Here is a 22,901-nt window from a genome sequence, read left to right on the forward strand (position 1 = left end):
TGAAAAAATTGGAAGCTGTATTTAACAAAAAATGCACGCCTAGTAGCAAGTTCGGCGACAAGATCTCGACTATGATTGATACAAGTTCCTTCCCGTTTGAGAATGGCTTGACTAAGTACATTCCAGGTTGATTCATCATAGGTTTTTATGAGGAGGTTTGGGTTGGAAAAAATATACTCTCTCATGTCCCTTTGTGATATGGGTATTTGCTAGCAGGTGTTGCACAGCAGAGAGGTGGTCCCTTGTATGTTCACTAGAACCTATAATGGGTTTTCTTTTGGGCCGAGTACAGTCAGCCAGCAAGGCCAATTTTTGCAGGTTTTTACATGCAGGTTTGGGTGGGTAGAGGCAATATACTCTCTCTCACTCCTTGGCTACTACACCAACAAAAAAGTACCCCGTTTCTCTACTGTATACCTCATCCTATTGAGCACACATGTACACACACATGAGACTCAACTCTCATGCACATTTGTTTCACACACAACTGCCTGTTGCCATGAGTAAGTGATTGTTGCAAAAGAGTGATGTACATGAGGTACATAGAGAGACATAACCACACACACACACACACACACACACACACACACACACACACACACACACACACACACACACACACACACACACACACACACACACACACACACACACACACACACACACACACACACTTGCCATACCTCTTGCAGACACTTACATGCACACACTCTTTGTCATGTTTCCCCAGTAACATAGGCATACACCATGTCTATCATGCATGTGCAAAGCGGACTGTTCATTTTCTTCTTCCTCTTCTCGTTGTTGTTCGTCGGGTCAAATGCAAAAAACTCCAAAGCGCGCATGCATGAACTTCAAGAATGAGCTTAAGGATGCAACGTCCTTGACAAAGTGGGCCTCCCACCGCGATACTCCAAGTTTGTGGATAGGCGTGTGTCATGTGCACAAGCTGGACGAGTCACCTTCTCTCTCTTTGGGCAACATCTCTATAGGTGTTTCGGAATTGAAGAGCTTGAAACATCTTGATCTTAGCTTCAATGCAATCTCTGGTAGCCTGCCTCTGCAAATAGGGAATGTGCATGAGCTGGAGGAGCTAATCCTGCACAAAAACCTCCTCTTTGTTATCTTGCCTTCTGAGTTGGGCTCTTTGTCAAAGTTGCAGGTGCTTAACCTTGGCAATAATCAGCTACTGTCAGGGTCAATTCCGGTGTCACTCGAAAACCTGCTAGCTTGAGCCCCATTTAGGTGGCATTCCTCCTGAAATGGGAACCTTAATGTCCTTGCAACCATGGACCTTTCCGGAAATAAGCTCTGGGGATAGTTTCTGCTAGAGTTAGGCTGTCTTGCAAGCCTCGTGTATATGGACCCTGATAGCAATGCTCTCACAACCCCCCTGCCAATATAGTTGGGAAATCTAACTGCTCCCACGGACTTGTGGCTCCGGAAAAACTTGTTTAGGCCTAACCACTCTCATCATGCCCTACAATCTTTTCAATGGGTCTCTTTCGATTTCGATGAGGAACTGCAAAAGTCTGCAAATTGTGGATCGCTCTTTAAATCAGCTTCAAGGTCTGCTTTCGGATGAGCTTGCGAACCTTTAGCTTGTCAGTTCCCTGTCTTTGGAGAGTAACCATTTCAATGGGCCATTACCATCTTGGCTGGGCAGTTGGACAAGGGTAACTTCTTTCTTGTTGGCAACCAAAAAGTTCTTAGGGAGCATACCAAAAGAGTTGGGTGACTATTCTTCACTCATCACCTTAAGCTTGGATGGTAATAAACTCTCAATCTCTATACCTGGTGAGCTCTTCAATGCACCCCCACCTCTCACAACCATTCTTGAATAGGGACTTTTTTAATGGCACTATCGATACGACATTTTGGAAATGCATTGCTTTGTCAGACATAGAGCTCACTAGCAATCAACTCACTGGGAACATTCCAGGATACTTTGCAGGGATGGCAATGCTAGTGGCATTGCCCCTTACCAAATGAGCTTTGAGAATCCAATTCCCTTATGGAGATATCAGCGAGAGACATCTACCTCACTAGGAGTTTGTCTCCCCTTGTAGGAAACCTCAAACTCAAACATTTTTATTGGAGCAATTCCTCCTGAGCTTGGGAGGTGTTCATAGCTTGCTACAATCTAGGTGGCTGAATACCCAAACCTACCTTGGCTAGATTGCCTTGTTCTATCGCATAATCAGCTCGATGGAACAATTCCAGACAAGTTATGATCTTTTACTACAGAATTCCACATGCCAGACTCCATGTTCACCCAACACTTTGTAGTATTGGATCTCTCTTACAACAAGCTTAATGGCAGCATACCTCCTTAAATCGGCAAATGCTCTGTTTTGGTCTATGTTTTGCTTCAAGGTAACATGCTGAGTGGCAGCATTTTGGGGGAGCAATCTGCAAAATTCTACTTGATAAGTGGTTGTCAAAAAAATCTAGATAAGCCACTTGAAAGAGACAAACCAACTCCGTTGGAATCTAGCCATGAAATTGATTGATGCCAAATCCAAGTAGAAAAGGCTGGAAAGGTTTTCCAAAGCTGCTAAAATCTAGAGATTGTCCTTGATTCCATAAGAAGCTATCTATGAATAAGCTGGAAATGCCTCCTGTTAGGTTACTATTGTTGATGTAGAAGCCCACCATGGACACCATCCTCACATACTCAGAAGGGATTTCCCCTGTCAGATGGTTATGGCTTACATCCACCTCCATAATCTTACTACTCTAGAACTCTTGCAGAATGGTTTGGTTGGTAGTATCCCTCCGTGTTTGGGAGAATTGGGCAGGCTGCAAGGCCTGAACTTGGGCCACAACAACCTCACTAGCCAAATTCCTACAGAGCTCGGTAAAATACGCAGCCTGGTGAAGCTCAATGTTTCCCACAACGAGCTCTCTGGACATTTTCCTATTCCTTTGGTATTTCTTTCAGAATTATCACACTAAGATGAGCTTTGTGATCTTTCCCAAAATGAGCTCGAAGGAGACGTTTCGCCATTTCACAGCTATGTCAGATTCTCTTCTAGTTCTTTTCTGATGAATGGTGCTCTCTATGGTATTGAAAAAGTATAGTCAATCAACGGGTTGAATTTTCCATCGTAATGAAATAATGGATGCCTTCTTGCGCTCATCGACCCATCAGAAGGCATGCATCTGTGCAAGATAAATGGGCTACCTTCTTGTGCTTATCCATCACCTCATCAAGAGACATGCAGTTTGGGGAGAAATTTCAAGAGGGTGATGATCTTGCAAGGGAACTGCTTCAAATTGGATGGCCAACACTGTGCATCATTGATAGTAAAGATGCAAATAATGTCTCCCTTCTTGCGCTCATCAACCAATGCAGCAGGAGGCCAACAACCTACTAGAGTCAGAAGCGGCGTTGAGAAGAGTCACAGAGACCCGACAAATCACCTTGGCCAAGACCCAATGCAAGGAAGGAGTGTCCGCAAGGTCCTCTTCATCTTCATGCTCCATAGATTCTTCAATGTCTCCTTGAAAATCTTGCTTGACAGAAGATGCCAATCTGCAATGTGCTGAGATTGTGAGAGAAGCCATGTTTACTAAGGCTTTAAGATGCACGCATAGGTGATTGCATCTGGAGATAGGCCCTCACTACGCATCTGTTGAAAACAGCCCGCAGCTTCCTAGCACCACATTTGGCATACATGTCAAAAACGTTGGACAGAATCTCCTGCCACTCTTGTAAGAAACTGCGCTTTGCCATGCTTGCAGAGCTGTGGGGTGACCAGCTCTGTGCAGACCTTCAAACGCAAGCACACGTAATAAAAAGTATCAATAATCTTGTTACTTGTTTTTTCTGCGAGGCTCCTAGCCATGCGACTCCAGTTGTGGCCAATGGCTTCGATCATGCCAAGTGGCCACTTGTGAGTTCAAAGATCCAAAAAGGACCTTTGGCTCACCAAGTAACAAGGGTCCCACTTGAAGTACTTTCTAATATATTTTATCGGGTTTTTTCCCTTTACCATCGTTTGCAACCGGCTAATCTTGATTTTTAATTGGCTCAAGGCTAAGCTGAGACACATCTACTTGGAACACTCACGTCACATCATAAGATCAAACTCCTATGAATACATTGTTTAACATTTTGTTCTCTAAAGCATATTCAAGCATGCAAAAATAGTAAATGTAGCTTTGTAGAGTAGCTTTCTATTCACAAGACTTTTAATACCTCTTTGGGACACTTCTCAAACAAGGTGAAGATTCACGGTGGCCTGCATAAGGATGTAGAAGTGTGGAGTGGAAAAGTTACGGGTGTTGAAAAGGTAGCATGATGTATGTCGCATAATGATCTGATCAGTACATGAAATTTGTGCCTCTTTGGCACATGCACAATGTGGAGCTAGTCCATATGTGATTCAAGGAAGATCGTTGTAATTCTCGTCAGTCTCTACTTAATCCCATATTTGGCAAGGGAAGAAGAAAAGGCGATTGTAGGAAGGGTTTGGAATGATACTGTCAGTGTTCAAGTCACCAAGATCACATTGTAATTCCTTGTTGTGGTTGCCAAGGAAGGATGTTACTGCGTCAAGTAAGTTTGACTGTGTACACACACACACACACACACACACACATACTGACATATTGTCAGTTAATTTCTCAGTTCTCAGCTTTGTGTATGCTTGTAGGCTTGCAGGTCAAGCATACACAAAGTCAAATTCAATAAACATTAGAATTTAGGACAAAGTGCAAGCATGAGGCCTAGTTTTTGTTGAAAGGAGACTTTTTACAAGCAACAGGTCATAAGGCGCGTTATCCTCAGTGCCGGAACTCAGGACTTGACTAGTGACTCCTCGATATGCCCTGGATAAGGCTACAATAATTGAAACAGAAAAGCTCAATGCTTAGGTCCTGGATATGCATGCCCTACGTACAAAAGGCTTATGAAATCTTCAGCAATGCAGCATTCTGAAGCTGTAGCAGCTAGCTCTTTGTGTTTTGTTGGATCAAAATTAGGATTCATGTCTACATCCCAAAGAAGCTACATCTCCTGCATGCTTATCATATCACGTCTAAGGATCGATCCCCAATCTAGTCACACTCCCATATCTCACAATGTGGAAGGTAGCAGGCGCCTCCCAATTTATGGCCATCACTGGCATGAGCATCTCTGACATCAATCTCGCCAAGAAAGCCTGGATCCTCCCTAGTCAAAGTTGCACCATCATCGACCTCATGCCCGTCAACTATGCCTTCGACGTCCAAGCCGAAAATCTCCCCTTCATCCTCCCCACCTTCTTCACCGTCGACCCCAAAGCCGAGAACCAAGACGCCCTCATCAAATACGCTCACCTTGTCGCTCCCCATGACAAGCACTCCAACCATGTCAAAGACCTTGTCAAGGGAATCGTCAAAGGTGAGACACACATCCTTTCTGCCGCCATGACCATGGAGATCGTCAAAGGCACCAAAGAGTTCAAGCATGATGTCTTCGAGAAGGTGCAATTGCTGCTCATCTATAATGCCAATGTCCAACAACTTGTTGATGTTCCTGGCCATGAGTATTTCTCCTTCTTGGACCAAAAGATACAGTAAGAGGCTACCAATACTGCCAAGGTTGCGGTTGCGGAGGCCAAGTATAAGGGAGATGTCAGTGCCAAAGAGCGGCAAGGGCTTACACAGCATAACGCCGCAAGGGTCGAGGCCAAAATCTTCTCGATCAAGCAAGCTCAGTTGCAAAGCAGCAAGAGTTGCACACTCCGTACATAAGGTTTGGTGTTCAAAACACCAAACAATAAAAAATATCCAACCTTTATGTCAAAACAAGCCAGCCCTAACAACATGGAACATCCACAAGAGGACCGCTCAGCTATTTGGACCACCTGTGACATGGGTAAGACAAAACACCCAACCATAACCACGATCCAAGAACCCTCAAAGCAGGCCAACTTCCAAGGACGTAATTGAGCACCTGTAAAACTATGCATCCCACATGACTTGGCCTCACCCACTAAAGTTGACTTAGTGCTAGCCTAGCCTCATGGACTTTTCTCCATTACTAGAGGTGTCATCATCACTAATGAGGTTTGTGGCCTCCTTTGATGAAAGATTGGCCACAATAAGAACACTCACATCGGTATCCACGGTACACCCAGATGCAAAAGATCCCGCTTGTGTCCTACACTAGATCCCCTCTCCTGGGTCGTGGAAATAACAGTTCCCCATTTGAAAATTCTTATACAATAATAAGCATGCAATGAAACACAATTTTCACAAACCTGTTCTTTTTCCCTTGTTAATCAACATATGTTAAGGCTTCAAAAAGATAAGACTTGAAGCAAAAAATGACAAGAGGAGCCTCGAATTGAATGTTGACAGAAAAAATGATGTTCTGCAGCACATTAAGCCACCAACCCTGCTTATCTAAAAATTTAAGTTTTGAATACTTCTCAAAAGAATCAATCACAACTTATAGCAAGTAAGCACTCTCTAGTGAGTTCTGCTCGTAATAAGGCCAGTCACCATACTTACAAACATCATAACGCATCTATCTCTTCCACTTTTTGTAACCAGTCAACTAAACTAATTAAAGACCTCACAAAACTGCATTGCCCATAAAACTATTTCTTTCTTATTTCACTACACAGAAGCAGTGCAACTAAACTTCCCCAAAGACAATTCATGAGCGAAAAGGAAACAGATTTCTTTGGAATGGTATTTAGCAAAAGGAATCAAAAACACACAAACCATCTCTGCAGTTTCACAAATGCTACGCTCTGATCGTTACAAGACTGACTGACTCCAATGAGTAATCCCTGCTTATGAGTCATACATATAAATTTGCATTTAGCAGCACAAAAAAGGAAAAACAAAAGCATTTGGGACAGACAATGAGCAACACACATTGCTTTTTTCTGAGCGTCTACAATTTTGAGCTTCAACACTACCAAGGCAGGCACTTGAGAAAATCAGAGAAGCATCACCTAGCTGATGTAAAACAACTCTAAATCAAAATGTTGTCTTCATTTGAGATCCAACAGGGAACCTTCAGGGCTGCACCTCAGAAAAGCATTGTTTCTACTGTCCTAAACACCGGGGCTTCACGGATTGAAGCAAGTCTCCTAATAGAAAAGGAGGCATGTGCCAAACTCTGCATTAATGCTTTACTAATCATCCAACCCAGGTTTTCACCAAATTTGGCATCTCTGAGACAATCGCTTAAACAACCTCAACCACTATCATGATGTACAATATTGTCAAGCCTGCACTTGTACCATACAAAAGCCATTGACAAGCAATTACACATAGAATGTTCATGATAATCAAGGCTGCAACCTCTTCAAGCCTGCCCGTGACTCTTGTGACTTGAAATCCAATGTCAACACACGCTCATATGGCCTTTCAGCATCAGCAAAATACTTATTCCTTTCATAGAAAAGACCTAGCTGCTAGAGAACCTTCGGGTTATCTGGGGTGAAATGGAGGCATTTCTGCAAATCAGGAATGGTAGCATCCACATTCCGCCGGCCATTGGAGGAGAGAAGGAGGCTGGCACGCCGGAGGAGAGCATCACACATCTCAGAAGGAATCATGACATTTTCCATATCATCTGAAAGGGCTATGTTCAAAGAATCAGTGGCACCAGGCAAAAGCCCTTGCTTCTCAAGATCATAGGACTTCAATACATGGAAAGAAACGTCCTTTGGACCAAACTCTATGGCCTTATCAATCTCTGTGTTTGCGTCCTTGGCAAGGTCCCACGAGGTGTTGCAGGTATCCACCTTAAAACCTTGTAGCTTCGATCGCAGTCACTACAAAGCCTAAAGCTTGTTGTCATTTTTCAGTCAGCACATGACGGTGTGAAGATGTTCAAAAATATACCCATGCCTCCCACACTATTTTGTTTAAAAGAGTTTCGAATCTTTTTTGCTCTGAGAGGGCTTCGGGTGTACCTGCGGAGTAATGTGATTTCTCTAGTAGCTGCACGGCCTTGTTGAAATGCTGTCAAGCTAGAGCTTTCCTTTCGATGCGATCCTTGGGGGCCCTAGAAACTTTCTACCCATGCTTAGGGAGATCTATACCACGCATACTCATGCTGAGCTTTGACAAGCCCCAGGGCGTCCTCTCCATTCCGCCTCGGGCCCTCGCGACTCCATCCCATCGTCAGGAAACGTGGCGTGCTTACTCTCTGCAACTGCAACTACAGACGACTCTAAGCAGGTTTTTCGCACGATCTTCTCACCTCAAAAAGAGCTGGCCGTCCACGTGGAGGACATCCGTGAAAGGATGCCCAAGGTAGCCCAACACTAAGGCCTGTCCTTAGCAGGCCAAAAATGAATATCGAACTCCTTTCACCCTTTGAGTACTAAGGCTAAAGCTCTTAGGGAAACTTGTCAAAAAATGAAAATTGAACTCCCTTCACACTTTGGGTACTAAGGCCTTTAGCAGACAATAAAAAACAAGGTAAAGATTTATGGTGGCCTGCAGGAGAGAGAGAGAGAGAGAGAGAGAGAGAGAGAGAGAGAGAGAGAGAGAGAGAGAGAGCGAGCTACCTCAACTCCAATGAAGTGAGAGAGTGGGCGGGTACTCCCATATGCACACATTAAAATCTAAAAACGTTCAAATGTCACATGGAGAACATCCAACAATTCAACTCAATGGTAAAGGAATTGCACCAAAAATCTTCGCTTTTCCTTATTCCCTTATGTATGAATGTTATATTAATTGACCTCATGAAAACATAAAGCGTATAAAATATTAGTGAGGGTTTAGAAATTGATCTAATTCTTGTATAAATATATTCATAAAATAAATTACACAATAAAATGATTTATATTAAATGAAAGAAATTCATAATATCTTTAGGATAGAAATGAATATTGAAAACGTCTAAACCTAATTTCTAATATTCATACATGCCCTAAAGTAACAAGGTGACATTTACATATCAAAACAAAAAGTTGAAAAAAAACTTTAGTTGTGAAAAAACTCTAAAGCTAATTTGTAATAATAATACATGCACTAAAGTAATAAAGTGATATTTGCATATCAAAATCAATTGTTGAAAAAAAGTTCTTAGTGGTGAGAAAATTCTTTCATTCATTAGGAAAAATATGAACCCTCTAGGGGCCCTTTGGGATTAAGGTTAATTAGAGGCCAGCCAATAGGAAGAGGGTGGTGGACACACTCTATACCCTCAAAAAAGTAGGGGGACAAGGTAGCCTTACACCTTTTAATGGCCTCTTACCTAGTGAGAAGGTAAGGGAGGTGGCTAGGGGAAAGGGAGGGGGGGGGGGGGGGGGGGGGGGGGGGGAACCACTTTGACCTTTTTTCCCCCACTTTTTGGTCCGGATTTAAAAATACACTAAAAATTTCAAAATTTCAAAAAATTTCAAATTTCTAGTTTTTCCTCCTTAAAAGGTCCCCTAACCTATTTCATGATCAAAAAAGTATTTTTGACCTCCAAAAGTCAAAAACGTGCACTAAAAAATTCCAAAAAATTTCAAAACATCATTTTTCACCCTCCAAAGTCTTTCCAAACCTATTCTATAGCTAAAAGTGATTTTCTCTCTCTACAAACCCTTTTCCAAGCTCTCCATGGCTGCAATAACCACATGCACCCCCTATAGTCCAACATTATCTCTCTACTAGCTTTCTCCCATCTCCATTGTAGCACCAAGCAAGCTTCTTCCCCATCTCTTCCCCTTGCCCACCACATAGTTCCACACCAAGCTAGCTCTCTCCCTTCTCTCACCTCCATTACAACATGAAACAAGATTCTCCTCCTTCTACTTTCATTCACTCGCACTACATGGAAACCTCTACTCCTGAAGGTGGAAAAAGCATCAACTCACATGACTTGCATACCACAAGAACAGGAGGTGTGAATAGTGCATGGGCATTGCAAGGATTCATCTCCAACATAAAGATAGAATGGTGAGAAAACTACCCTTGTAGCTTACATTCAGAGCTTAAGATCATCTCCATCTTTAAGTTTATCATGCTGCAGGGAATTAACCTCTTTATGGCTTTCAATGTTTAGGCTTCACACCTCATAACATTGGGTGGTGCTATTTTGTTGATGGCTTTGGTGCGCCATCTATAGTTTTGTAGCATGTGATTGAGTCTCACAATGTAAGTAAGTTGTGTTATCTATGGAGAGTCATCAAAGACTTTTCTTATAATTTATTCTTTGTGTAGTTGTCATTAGATTATTAGAATGATATCATTTTGTACTTTATAACTTTGTGCTCACATAATCTGTTGTTTACTTACAGAGTCAACTTGTTTTGAGAGGACATGAGCAAGCAACCATGTGCAGAGATGGAAATCACCCTATTTTTGTTCCGTGAGGAACCTTTCACTACCGTGTTAAAAGATTTTGATAAGAATAGTAGGATTTTTGTAGAATCTTGAACCAATAGGTACTCTCTAGAAGCTCTTAGAAAAGCCATTCCTATAGTACTACTATCTTCCCTAGTGTCATAGACACACAAATACTCGTGTATATGAATCTCTAGATGAGAAAGACAAATACTTGTAAGAGAAGCCTAACAGCAACAACATTGTCTCCATTTGTAATTATTTTTATGAGGCTGGATTCCTCTATAAATGCAATATAAATATTTCTTTTTGTTAAATGGTGTCGCACTGAGTGAGAGTATTTTATTTAGATTACTGGAGTTTCATACAGATTTGAGAAATATTGTTGATTTTTTTTGGATATTCTGATTTGTCTGTAAGATGTTTGAAGTTTCAAGTCTTAATCATTCCACCATGAAGAAATTCATGCAATATTTTGATTTTAGTTTAATCACTAATGGTTATTCTTATTAAGTGGATCATAACCTTTGTCAAGATGTCCTCATTTGGGGATGTTGAATATATATCAATAGCAACATTTCAAAAGTTGAGAAAGCTAAATTCTTGCTTTCCAAAATGTTATTGTTTCCATACTATTCCTATGCCAAGCTTGACTTAGAGAAATGACAACTTGAGATGGAGGTGTAGATATATAGGGGTGAATTATTATTGATTCTTGTTTCATCATATATATTATAAAGCCTTTGAGTTTCCACCTTTTTGAGTAGTGTTGACAAGTTTTTGGTATCAAACCTTCTTAAATATCCCTATTCATTCGCTATTGGTAGCTATTTATTTGGTATTGTTAAAGATCATACCAATAGCTATCACCTTGTGAACTTAATTGTTGAATTGCGGATTTGATTTTTACTATGTAGCTCATTTGGATAGAGAAAGTGTAAACATAAATTATAGATACATGCATTGTTAACATAAAAGATATGTATCACTCGAACCTATATAACTGCTAATCAAGAAACCTTTGGTCGGATACTATAACAATAGGGGTCACATGTGGTTTTAAATACCAAAGAAATGGCTTAACCAAAAAAATTTCAAGAACACGAGGTGAACACAAGGAAGTAAAAATTGGCTCCTTGTTTGGTTGATTTCTAGTGCTAAATGTTCTGAGTGCACAAAATTTGTGAGGCCTTTGACCTTGCGAGTTCACTAAAGTATATGTAACATAGCACATGTGTTCAATAGAAGGGAATTTATATTCTTGTAAAGTTACAGAAACATGTGTAGGTAAGGCCTATAAGGGCTACTTTCAATCCATTGTGGTGAACGGACATGATATAGGAAAATTTGACATAGTGAATACTCCGGACATCAAACACTACAACTCTATCTCATGGCCATACATTAAAACAAATCCCCTATTTGTCATTTTGAAGCCCCAGAGACCCTCAACAAGAGGGACCACAACGGCGCATAGAATGCCCATCCAGACACAAATAGGGACCAAGATATTTCCAAGAACAGGGGATGGACACAAGGAAGTAAAAAATGGTTGATAAGCATGATACAAGGTTTAGGTATCTGCCATTTGGGGGGGGGGGGGGGGGGGGGGGGGGGGGAGGGGTTGCTATGAACACATTAAATTGCCCAGTTCTATTTCATGGCCATGCATTAAAAAAAGCTTGTACTTGTCATTTTAGGGGCCCAGGGACCCTCAACAAGAGGGGCCACAAGGGCGCGCAAACTGGCCATCCAAAATTTTGTATGAAGTCTAACCTTACAGAATTCATATTTCAAACTAGCGAAAAGAAAATCATTAGATCTTTAAACGAAGAGACCCATTTATAAACTAAACAAATTTTTTTTAATAAAAAAAAGTGAACATTAAATAAAGGGACCAAATTACAACGATGAAAAGAGATACTCACATTATAAAAGAAAAATATAACCGTTACAAAACTTATAAACTAAACAAAGATTTAAATTAAAAAAAAGTCAAGTGAACATTAAATAAAGGTATCAAATTACAATGATGACAAGATTCATTTATATTATTAAAATACATATAACCTTTATAAAACAAACAAGTCAATCGAACATTAAAAGAAGGGACCAAATTACAATGATAAAAATACCCATATACATTAGAAAACAAGTCATCTGACATGTGTCGCCAATCCGTGATTCTTGATCAATGATCTAGAAAGTGCACCAATTTTCCACAGGACCAAAAAACACTTTGTTTCATGTTGGACTATCAGCAAGGTTTATCCAATGGTCCATCATTGCACTCAAAATGCAGCCTTTTACTAAGGCAGCAGGCCTTATGCATTCCAACAAAGAAAGAGTTCAACGCTTCACACGAAAAGATAGATCCAATAGTATGGGAAATAATAACTTATCAAATGTAATCTGTGCTAAGGTTTGTTGACTTGACATTGGCGAGCAACTCACATTTTCATTATGAAAGAAACAAGTGAGGAGTCACAAAGGGCTATTGAAGTTAAGGAAGAATTAGAGTTATGGGGAGTAGTTTTTAACGAGTGCCTATAATGACATGTCATTTGTGTTGTGTTTTATTATGAAATTGTATTGTCGGGTAGGAAGTACTAAAAATCAATTCAAAAACTATTTAGAACGATACTTCGGAATGATAGATCACAATAATATAATTTATCCCTCTTAACATTTGGAACCTACTTGCTAAATTCATGGCCATGGCAAAACTCACTCTCTCTCTCTCTCTCTCTCTCTCTCTCTCTCTATTCCTCTCTCAAAATGGCTTCTCTACTAATCTGTGCATGGCTGTGTGTGTGTGCGCGTGCGTGCGTGCGCACGTTCACAGGGGTCCCCTAGAAAAGGGAATATGTCAACATGGACATGTACTACTATGATCGTGAAGCCCAACTCTCACAAACACCCTTCTAGCTTTGAAGGAGTGCACAAGGAAGATTCAGAGCTGGAGGCTCTATCGCATGCAAAGCAGATCTTGTGAGGGCCGAATGCAAGGCGTTGTGGGGGATGGAGGATTTTCTCAGAGAAATCATTAGTCGGGGTTGTCTAGCTATCACATGTCATTTTTGGGAGAGAATCTTTAGAAGTAATGAATTTTATTTACTACCTTCCATTATACACAATGCACATATAAGAAAAATGCCATGTATAGATACCTATGTATGATATATAATAAATCTTAAATTTTTCAAAGAAGCATATGGCCTTTATGTGTCACTCATTGGTTCACTTCTAAAGAAACCTTACGAATCATCTTTTTTTTTTCAAAACTCATTGTGAGCAATATAATTAAAAAGTGAAAATTTATAGGAGACAACCCTGCTCAAATTGAGCTAGGGCATCTGAATCCACAACCAATGACCCCATTACATCTATAAGTCCATAAACCGAAATTTTACAAGGAAGCCAAAAATCCAATTGATGGCTACAAGACGATAGAAACTAGCTTTTTACAAGGAATCCATAAACCCACTATAAGCCATCATTAAAACCATCAACTAGACATAACATAACATAGGTAACCAAAAAAAGACGAGGCATGGTAGGAGTTGCCACCTTAGTGATGAGTCACTTGCCACATAAATATCACCCTCCCTAGCCAGACTCAATATTGACACAAACATCCAAGAGCTTCAACAAATCCATGCAGGTTGAGATCCAAATCCATCAAGGCTGAACGAAGGAGCCAAGACAAAACCAACAACCACTAGGATGTCACCATCGGTGATGGTATGCCATACCACCCACCCGTGTCAATAGGAAGTCGTACACAAGAACACCAAATGGCAAGTCTAAAGCAATAAATATACCAACATATCCAATTTAAAATGCAAAAATGAAATGTAAGATTTAAAATGCAAAAGTGGAGAGTAAGATTCTAGGAAATGAAAAGTCCTTTTGACAATGTAAAGTCAAAAGCCTTTCTACTTCACATAGAATAAATGTATCACTTTAAATGCACATAACAAAAAAGTAAATTCTAGTGAAAATTTTGTTATTTAATAAAAACTTTGATTTCTAAAGATATATTTGGCTTTATCTTTATAGCATAGTGGGTCTAGACTACCTCTCATTAATTAATTAATCGTAAAGATTCCCTCCCTCCTCCCAATGTCAAACGGAAAGTGTCCCCTCACTGTTGTTCCAACCTCGGCCCTTCTCCCCCTTTCACCCTGCATTCCCCAGCTCTCAGCTCTCATAGAGATGCGCTCTACCTCCCAGCATCATCCCCTCGCAGCATCCACTTGACCACACCTCCGCCCTTTCCCCCTTTTCCCCCTACCTACGATCCACCAACTTGTAACGGCTCGGCTCTTCTTGCATAGCCAAACTCTCGGCTTTTAGCACTCTGCGTATGCCCCAAACTTACTCATCGCGACACTCCTCCAAACTTGCTCCAGCATGAGCGTCCGCGGTTGCGAATTGACTGAGAGAGAGAGAGAGAGAGACACACTGCCTCGTCGCCCCAAAAAGATATCGCCCCTCTCAGTGTTCCACGCGCCATGCCCTGGCCTTTTGCCTTCATCAAATTATCCCCCTCTTTTGTTTTTTCCTTTCCCAACCTGAGAAGTATCTCTCTAGATTCCTACAAAAGGAAATGCAACAAAGATTAGACCCACATACTCTTTTCAAGGGGCTTTTTGTCTTTCTAAAAGAAATCCTTAGTGTTGTGTTGGGTTAGGGAGACTTTCATTGTTTTCACCGATGGAAGAAATCCTTAGTGTTGTGTTGGGTTAGGGAGACTTTCATTGTTTTCAGTGATGGAGACTTACCTTTCATTTCACATCCTAACATGTCTTTACTTTTCTTGTATTCTATTGTTTTAGAATCGTAAAGTGAAGCTTCACCTTGTATAACTTTAGTTAATTTTACACACACACACACATGTTTTTTTTTGCAATCTATTGTTTTGGAATGCTAAAGTGAAGCTCCACCTTGCATAATTCTCTTTTTTTTTTTAATAGAAAAACTCAGAATTGTGAGTGGATTATATTGAGCACCCCAAAAGATTACAAGGTTTTGTCATGCTCATGTTAAGCCATGACAACATCTAGGGATCAGAATTACAAATAGGGCAGCCACCCTTACCACATCGTCTCATTCTGATATCTTTTATTTATCGATGGCTAAGAGTTGTCCCCATCCTAGGCATTCCATCTGCTGATAACAAGACACAAGTAGTCCTAGACCAATCCTCTGAGTGCTGCTTGCGCCCGAGTGCCCATAATAGCACTTTGCTTTCTTGTATAATTTCTGCGAAGCTTGCCACCTCAAATCCTCCTTCAAAAACACGGCGGTTCCTTGTCTGCCATACATTATGAAAGAAGAAGTATCTGACAATCTGAGTGTTGACGAGGAGTGCAGGACTACCTGAATTTTTCCCTCCAAGGCATAGGCCAATCTTGAAAAAACTAATTTTCCATGTTCTCTGGACCCACTTGCATACTTTCCCTGCGAGGCCTTTTATAGCTGGGCACTCCATGAATAGGTGGGCCAGATCTTCACTAGCTAACTTGCACCCCAAGCATCGATCCGGCCCAATTCCTCTCTCCTTAATCTTCACCCCCGTTGGTAAAGCACCCCAAACAACCTTCCATAAGAAAACCTTCATGTACTGCGGAACCTTTGGCTTCCAAATGTTCTCCATTACATGCTCCCACCTTTCCTCCGGCCATTGCTTTTTCCATAGCTTGTTAAGGGGGCTAGACCAATTCTTCTTTTGCATCATTGTCTGATAAATGATTTTAGTATGGGGTTTCCACAATAGACTGCTTCCGGGCCATTTCTAGGCATTCCAGTCCAGCGCCGAATCACAGATTGGCATCACCAAATTGTCAAGCTCTTTCATCACTTTGTGAGAAAGCAAGACCTCCAAGCTCTTAAGTTGGTACTGGGCAACCATAAGGTCAATGGTTTTACAACTCTTGTTGCCACTGTCCCAGAAGTGCTCAAGCCGGTTCAGACCCCTATTATTCAGCTTCTTGGCTGTCTCAATCCAATAGGGAGTTTGTGGTGGATCTACAACTTTGGAGAGCCAGGGGGACCAATGCAGGATGGAGTTCTTGAAGTATCTGGCTTCTTCCCCCCACTTTAAGACTCCTGCTGCTCTATTACATTTTCTTACCAATTCTCCTGAACTGCCCCCCACTCTTAACGTAGACCACACCGGGGCTAACAGTGTGTCATGAATCTCCACCCCTCTCCACTTTCCACTCTTTGAGCCAAGTATAGCTGCTTCTATCAAATCTCTGATCATGACAACCCAAACTTGATCCTGTTTAGCCAACGAGCAACAAATTTGGTGCAACAAGCTTCTGCATGGTTCACAAGGTTGAGAATTCTGAGGCCTCCTTGATTCCCCGACCGAGCAAATGATTCCCAACGGGCCCATTGCCATGGTCAGGAAGACTTCGTGTTATTTTTCCATAAAATATTTTTACTGGTTTTAAGAACTCTTTCTAGTGACACTTAGCCATCTTGAGAAGCGGGCTAGTGAAGGCAATATAAGGAATCATGAAGGCATTCATCACTCTTATCCGACTTGGGAATGGGAGAAGAGCATACTCCCACCTACTCATTTTGGCTTTGATTTTTTCAAGCACCCACTTGAATCTTTGCTTGTGAGTTACATCCACCCCCAAGGGGGCTCCTAGATGTCTAAAGATATTTCCTTTGTGACAATCTCCCCCAACCATACATAAGGGTCAAATGAGTCATTTTTCGATAGGGAAATCATCCTTGACTTCCCTATATTACACTGGGACCTCGAAGCTACTGAGAACATTTGTACAATATCCAGAGCTTTTCTAATGACCTGGGGGCACGCTTTCAAGAAGAGGAGAGAATCGTCTGCAAAAAATTTTGCCAGGAGTTGGCCATTTCCTGGTAAAATAAGGCCTTGCACCTCTCCTCGTTCAGCACTAGCTTCGAGCATCGTGATTAGAGTATGTGATCCTATGGCGAAAAGTAGGGGGGCCAGAGGGCATCCCTGTTTTATAGACCTTTTGACCTCAAAAGAGCCCACAATTCTATCATTGAATAGGAGATCTGACTCACTTCCAGCCCCCATTACATGAACCAGCCGACAAAGGCACGGCCCAAAGCCAAGAGCTTCCATGACTGCTTCTATATATGTCCATGTTATTCTGTCATAGGCCTTGTCCAGGTCCAACTGCAGCAGAATGCACTTTTGCTTTGTGACAGTTGCGTATTCGATACCCACCATTGCTGCCAAGATGTTATCGTAAATGGACCTTCCTTTTATGAACCCATGTTGATGGGGGGAGATGATCTTTGTTAGTAAGGGGGCCAGTTTGAGGGCCACTGATTTAGCTATAATTTTGTAGGCCACCAACATCATCGTTATAGGGCGCCAATGTTTCAGTTTAGAACATCAGATCTGTTTTGGGATGGGCTTGATAAGCCCTCTCTTTACACTTGCCTTCAACGACCCTTCGACCATGGCTTTATTGGCCAAACTTGTGATTGGGGCCTTCAGATCATCCCAAAATTCTCTATAAAATTCCACCGTCATCCCATCCCAACTAGGGGAATTTTCCTTGCCAAGGGCTTGCAATGCTAGTGAACATTCGTCTTTGGAAAATGCCCGTTCCAAGTTATTAGCTTCTGGTTGGGGAATTTCCTTCTTGACACTCTGAAGTAAGGTTCCTCTGGCTTCTTCCACTTCTTGGGACTGGGACTCCGACCGTCCAATGATTTGACTGAGATAGCTCAGCATAAGACCAGCCATTTCATCCTAGTTATGAACTACTGTCCCTTTCTCATCATCGAACGAGCGGACATGGCCCCGACTCTTCTTGATTTTTAAAGCCCTAAAAAACTGAGCTTGATTGGAGGCTTCCGATTGCAGAAAAGTCTCCCTAGAGAGAAGTCTAGAATTTTTGATATTTTCTAGCTGCTCATTCGCAAGGTTCGATTTGGCTTCAAGCCATCATTTGTGTTCGACCTCAGTGGCATGCCCATTGGCTTTTATAGAGGTAAGCAATTGTACCTCCGCTATTAGATGCAAAAGGTGATCCTCCCTAGCTTTCTTGATTCAGGGGCCCGCGGTTTTGATTGCTTTTTGGATGTTCCAATCAAAGAGGTCCCACGCATTGTGTTTGTTTAGGTCGACATCTTTTTTTAGCTTACCCAGTGCTTTCTTGGTTAGATTCCTGAAAAGAGGGTCTTTGAATAGGTGTGCCCCTGTCACCAACAGGTTTTTCTCACCGCTTGGGGCCTGCTCCTCCTCTTTATTCTTCTTAAAATGTATGTGTAGAGGAATGTGATCCGAAAGGATTGTTGTTGGGACCACCTTCATTTCCATCAATGTTGGTATCCAATCAGCTTGGTGCGAGCAATAGCATATGTCCAGTCTGGAGGCTGCGCGGGCGTACTGGAGGCTTGTGTAGGTGAACCCAAGTGTGTTGTTCCATGGGCCAACTTCCCATAAGTTGATCATTGCCCACTTTTTGCACAAACTTTGCCATTTAGACCTTTCTGAGCCCACCAACACACTGGAGGATCCTGTTCTATCCCTGCTCTTTTCCACCATATTAAAGTCGCCAACCAAAAACCACTCCCCTTCAATAGGGGTATCTCTGAGATGCATCCATAGTTTAGCTCTATCTTTTACATTGCAAGGGCCATACACAATCACAATGGTGAGGGGATGCCCTTCCATCTGATTCTAATCCCCAAGATTCTGCTGGATGGATGGTTAAGAACCAACTTTGGCTCCAATTCTCTATCCACAATGCTGAGGACTCCACTGAAGCCGTTATTTCCTTCTCCATAGAATACTAGTTTCTTTCCTAGCACCTGCTTTCTCTTGCTATGGGCATCTAGGTGGTGTTCCTAGATGGCCCAAAAGTTGACTGTCTTCTCCTTTTTTATTTCCTCCTAGAAAAGGGTACTCTTCTTACGGGTTTTCAACCCCTTTACATTCCAAGATTGGATAGTGAGAGACTCCATCATTAATATGGGGTTCATTGGGATAGAGGAACGAATTCTTCAGCATTCGAATCATCCCCCCCCCCGTCTTCTCCTTGGTCTCAGGAGAATGCGGGGTTCCAAGTCAGAGGATTTCTTTTCTTGCAGTGCCGCAAATGGATTGTGCAGAGGGACACTGAACCCCCCTCCTTTCGAAGGGGTGGAGGATGAATTAGATCCTTTCACCTCTATTTTTATGATGACTTGCATCACTTTGGAGTCTCTTGCCACTGCCTTCACTCTTTTGGCTCTTTTCAGACCAGGGACTTGGACAACCGTCGTCGTTGTCACTGTCATAAATTTGGGGGTAGTAGTTGGAGTAATGATCCTATTATTATTGCATGTACCTTTTGAAGCTCGTTGTATGGGAATCGATTCCTCCCCCAACTTTTCCTGCATCTTCGTATCCATTTTCTCACATACCATCTCTCTTTCATCCTTCCCTGTATTAGTCCCTTGGTTATTGCCTCCCTGCTTCTCTAGCCCTCCCATCGGGGATTCCTTTTTATTGGGGGCCTATGCTGCCAGAGCTGTAGTACCATTAGAATTCAAGGGGCAATCCTTGGCAAAGTGACCAAAGTTGTTGCATTAAAGGCATGCCCCAAAGTATGTTCCAAAGTTTAGCGGAATGGTAATAAGCCCAGCTCCGACATTGATAACCATGCTTTTAGGTGGCGTTTTATACGCATCCCATCCTATACAAACCCTGTTTGAGGTTCTGCCAAACCCTCTCTTGCTAGGTATAAATAAGGGAGTGCCCAGTTGGCTAGCAAGGATCCTGACATTGTCCCACAGCCAGGTAGGCAATCCCACAAACTCAACCCAGACCGGATGAAACACTTGCAAAGATTCAGCTGAGTCGAACACTGGCTCCCAAGGCACCACACACACCGTAGTCCGATTAAATACTAGGGGCCCTTTGTCAAAGATCTTTTCCACATCGGAGGCCTCTTTGAATCTCACTGAGCAAAATCCTTTAGCTAGGTAGGAATTACTTTCAACTGCTCCTCCATGAGCAAGAATTTGAGGGCCCTGAAGCCATTGGATCATCTCAAACCTGTTCGGGATTCTTCCACTAAACCCACCACCTTGCATAATTCTAATAAATTCTATACACACACACATATATGAATTAGCTCTTTTTATTTCACCTTTCATTTCACAACTTCACATGGCTTTACATTTCTTGTATTTTATAGCTTGATTCCAGTCAGTGTTAACGTTTGAGAAAGTCTCTTTTATTAAGCGGCTACTGATTGAAAACATTTCCTCTTCACAAAAAAGAAAACTAGAAATACTAGCAGAAATTTTGAGATTTTTGCAAAATTTTTGGAGGAATTTCTCACATATTTCATCGATTTTTCTTCCGTTTATATGGTTTGTAGCTAGCTAGTCTCGATTTTCAATCGGCTCAAGACTAAGCTGAGGCTATTTTTTCCCACACACTGATACCAGTTTAATTCGAACTAACAGTTTTATCACTTTCTTATTGTTTTTGAAAGCCATCGTGACCCTTTCATTTGTTTCAAGATGAATATTAGTAATTTTAGAACTTTGTGCAAGTTTGCATTCCTTTGAAGAGATTGAAAAAAAGGAGAAAACTTGCACGTCCGTGCATCAACTTGGAGCTCTCTTGCTTTGAGGACATGCATGTAAATGAAGGGGTTGTTATCCAAACAAGCACTGTATATACAATGAAGTCATCTTGACTAGGGGCAAAAGGATTTCATCAAAATCAACTCCCTTATGTTGCTTGAATCCCTAGAAACCAATCATGCCTCATACCTGGGGTCGGAGTTGATGATTGCAGCTGAGGTTTAAGCAACGACTTGCTCAACTAGAATCAGGTTGGAGTTGAGTTTGAGCAATGATGAAGATGGGGGTTGCAGGCAAGATTGGGTATAGGTTACTAGGAGATGGGGAAGGGGCTAAGTTGTGGGTGCAAGGGGCCCTCTCGTAGGCTACCACTCGCCCTTGGGAGGCCAACAAGAAGCAAAAGAGGAAGTCAAGGCGGTTGCTGTGTGAGAGAGAGAGGGAGGGACAATCTCCAAAGAAATCTCTTCCTCTATGATTTTTGAAAATTGTGAGGCACCTACTAGAAGGGCATGCAACTATATTTTGAAATTTCCTACAATTCTTTTGAAGGTTACCATTTTCATAGCACTTTTCTAGAAATGTCAAACCTCTAGAAGTGTAAGGCCACATGTCTACAAGGTGATTGTATCCTCAAAAAGGTCTTCCATTTAATACATCTATCCTAGCACAAAGCTTCATTTATGTGTGTGTGTGTGTGTGTGTGAGAGAGAGAGAGAGAGAGAGAGTTCATTATCATCTTTGGAGGTCAAATATGACCTATGAGACCAAAGTTACATGTGATGTAGTATGTGTGAGGCCGATGAGTGATTCTTGATGCTCTAAAATTGTGGTGATGAGAGTCACAATGGAGAGCCCACATTGTGGCTGGGAGACGAAAGTGTGTAGGTCTAAGTCATGGCTAAAAATGCGAGGAAGCAAGTTTGGATGTGACCATAAGTTGAGTACTCTAGTAGTGTGTGGTACTCAAACTCTCGAACTTGCAGTGAGCATAATGTGAAGAAGCAATTTGACTCTTCTCCATTGCCCCATCGCCCTGTCTCGCATCAAAGGGAGTGGGAGCTACGCCGAATGGATGCAATAGTGTGTATTGCTGACAAGGGGATAGGTTCAAGCATATAAGGGTGGGTATGATTTCCTCTTTTAGCAAGAATATGGTTTTGTAGTTGGACGAAATGTGGGTGGTGTAATGTATGAAGCATGACTACTCCTGCCCCACAATTCAACTCCATAAAGAAGAACTCCTGCCAACTCATGTTTGTAATGTAATGTAGGAGCATAAACTCACTTGGCACTTGGGGTTCTTCCATCCTTCTCCATAAATTTTTACATGGATTCATATCAATGGATTTCTTAAAGTCCACAAAGAAACAATAAACTCGCTTGTATTTCAACCTAATTTCCTCCATGAGAACACGAAGAGTGACAAGATAATCAATGGTGCTATGGCATTGATGAAAACCCGCTTGTCCTTTTGCATGCTTGCCATTATCTTCATCCCAATCACGCAATTTTAACTCCATTAAGCACCTAAACAACTTTTCCATAGAGACCCAATCATTATAGTCCAGTAGTTCTTTACATTGTTTACATCTCTCCTTTATAGAAAGACTTGACCCAATTAGTGCTCCAATCACAAGGCATACCATGTTGATGTGAAAATTTTAACATATCACACATCCTCTTGATACTTTGATGATCTCCTACTTTTCAACTTGTTTAACATCTTGACATTCTTTATTAGACCACATTTTGCATGATCTATCTTTGTTGATACCATGGACATGCTTTATGGCAAAGCATTCTTCGGCACAAGAACAAATAACTTTCTTGAAAGATTCCCATGAAAGCTTCCCATTTAGTTTCCAATGGTGCGTCATATTGAAGCTTAGTTAGCTATAATATTTGCTCAAGCTCAAGCCCGTTTGAAATCCATACAAAGAGATAACTTCTCTTCCCTTTGGCTGATATTATCATGCTTAGTTGTTTCTCCTCATGTAAGATCA

General features: G+C 41.7%; 4 pseudogenes; 3 read left to right on the forward strand and 1 right to left on the reverse strand.

The window, feature by feature from the left end:
- The first annotated feature begins 747 nt into the window (after positions 1–747).
- LOC147447456 (uncharacterized) lies at positions 748–2,113 on the forward strand (annotated as a pseudogene).
- A 52-nt stretch (positions 2,114–2,165) lies between these two features.
- LOC147447457 (uncharacterized) lies at positions 2,166–2,958 on the forward strand (annotated as a pseudogene).
- Positions 2,959–5,118: 2,160 nt separating this feature from the next.
- On the forward strand, positions 5,119–5,742 carry LOC147447458 (flotillin-like protein 3; annotated as a pseudogene).
- Positions 5,743–7,421: 1,679 nt separating this feature from the next.
- On the reverse strand, positions 7,422–8,103 carry LOC147447459 (uncharacterized; annotated as a pseudogene).
- Between the last annotated feature and the right edge of the window lie 14,798 nt (positions 8,104–22,901).

The sequence above is a fragment of the Adiantum capillus-veneris genome, chromosome 11 (genome assembly GCF_014529385.1).
Source record: "Adiantum capillus-veneris isolate H3 chromosome 11, ASM1452938v2, whole genome shotgun sequence".
NCBI lineage: Eukaryota > Viridiplantae > Streptophyta > Polypodiopsida > Polypodiales > Pteridaceae > Adiantum > Adiantum capillus-veneris.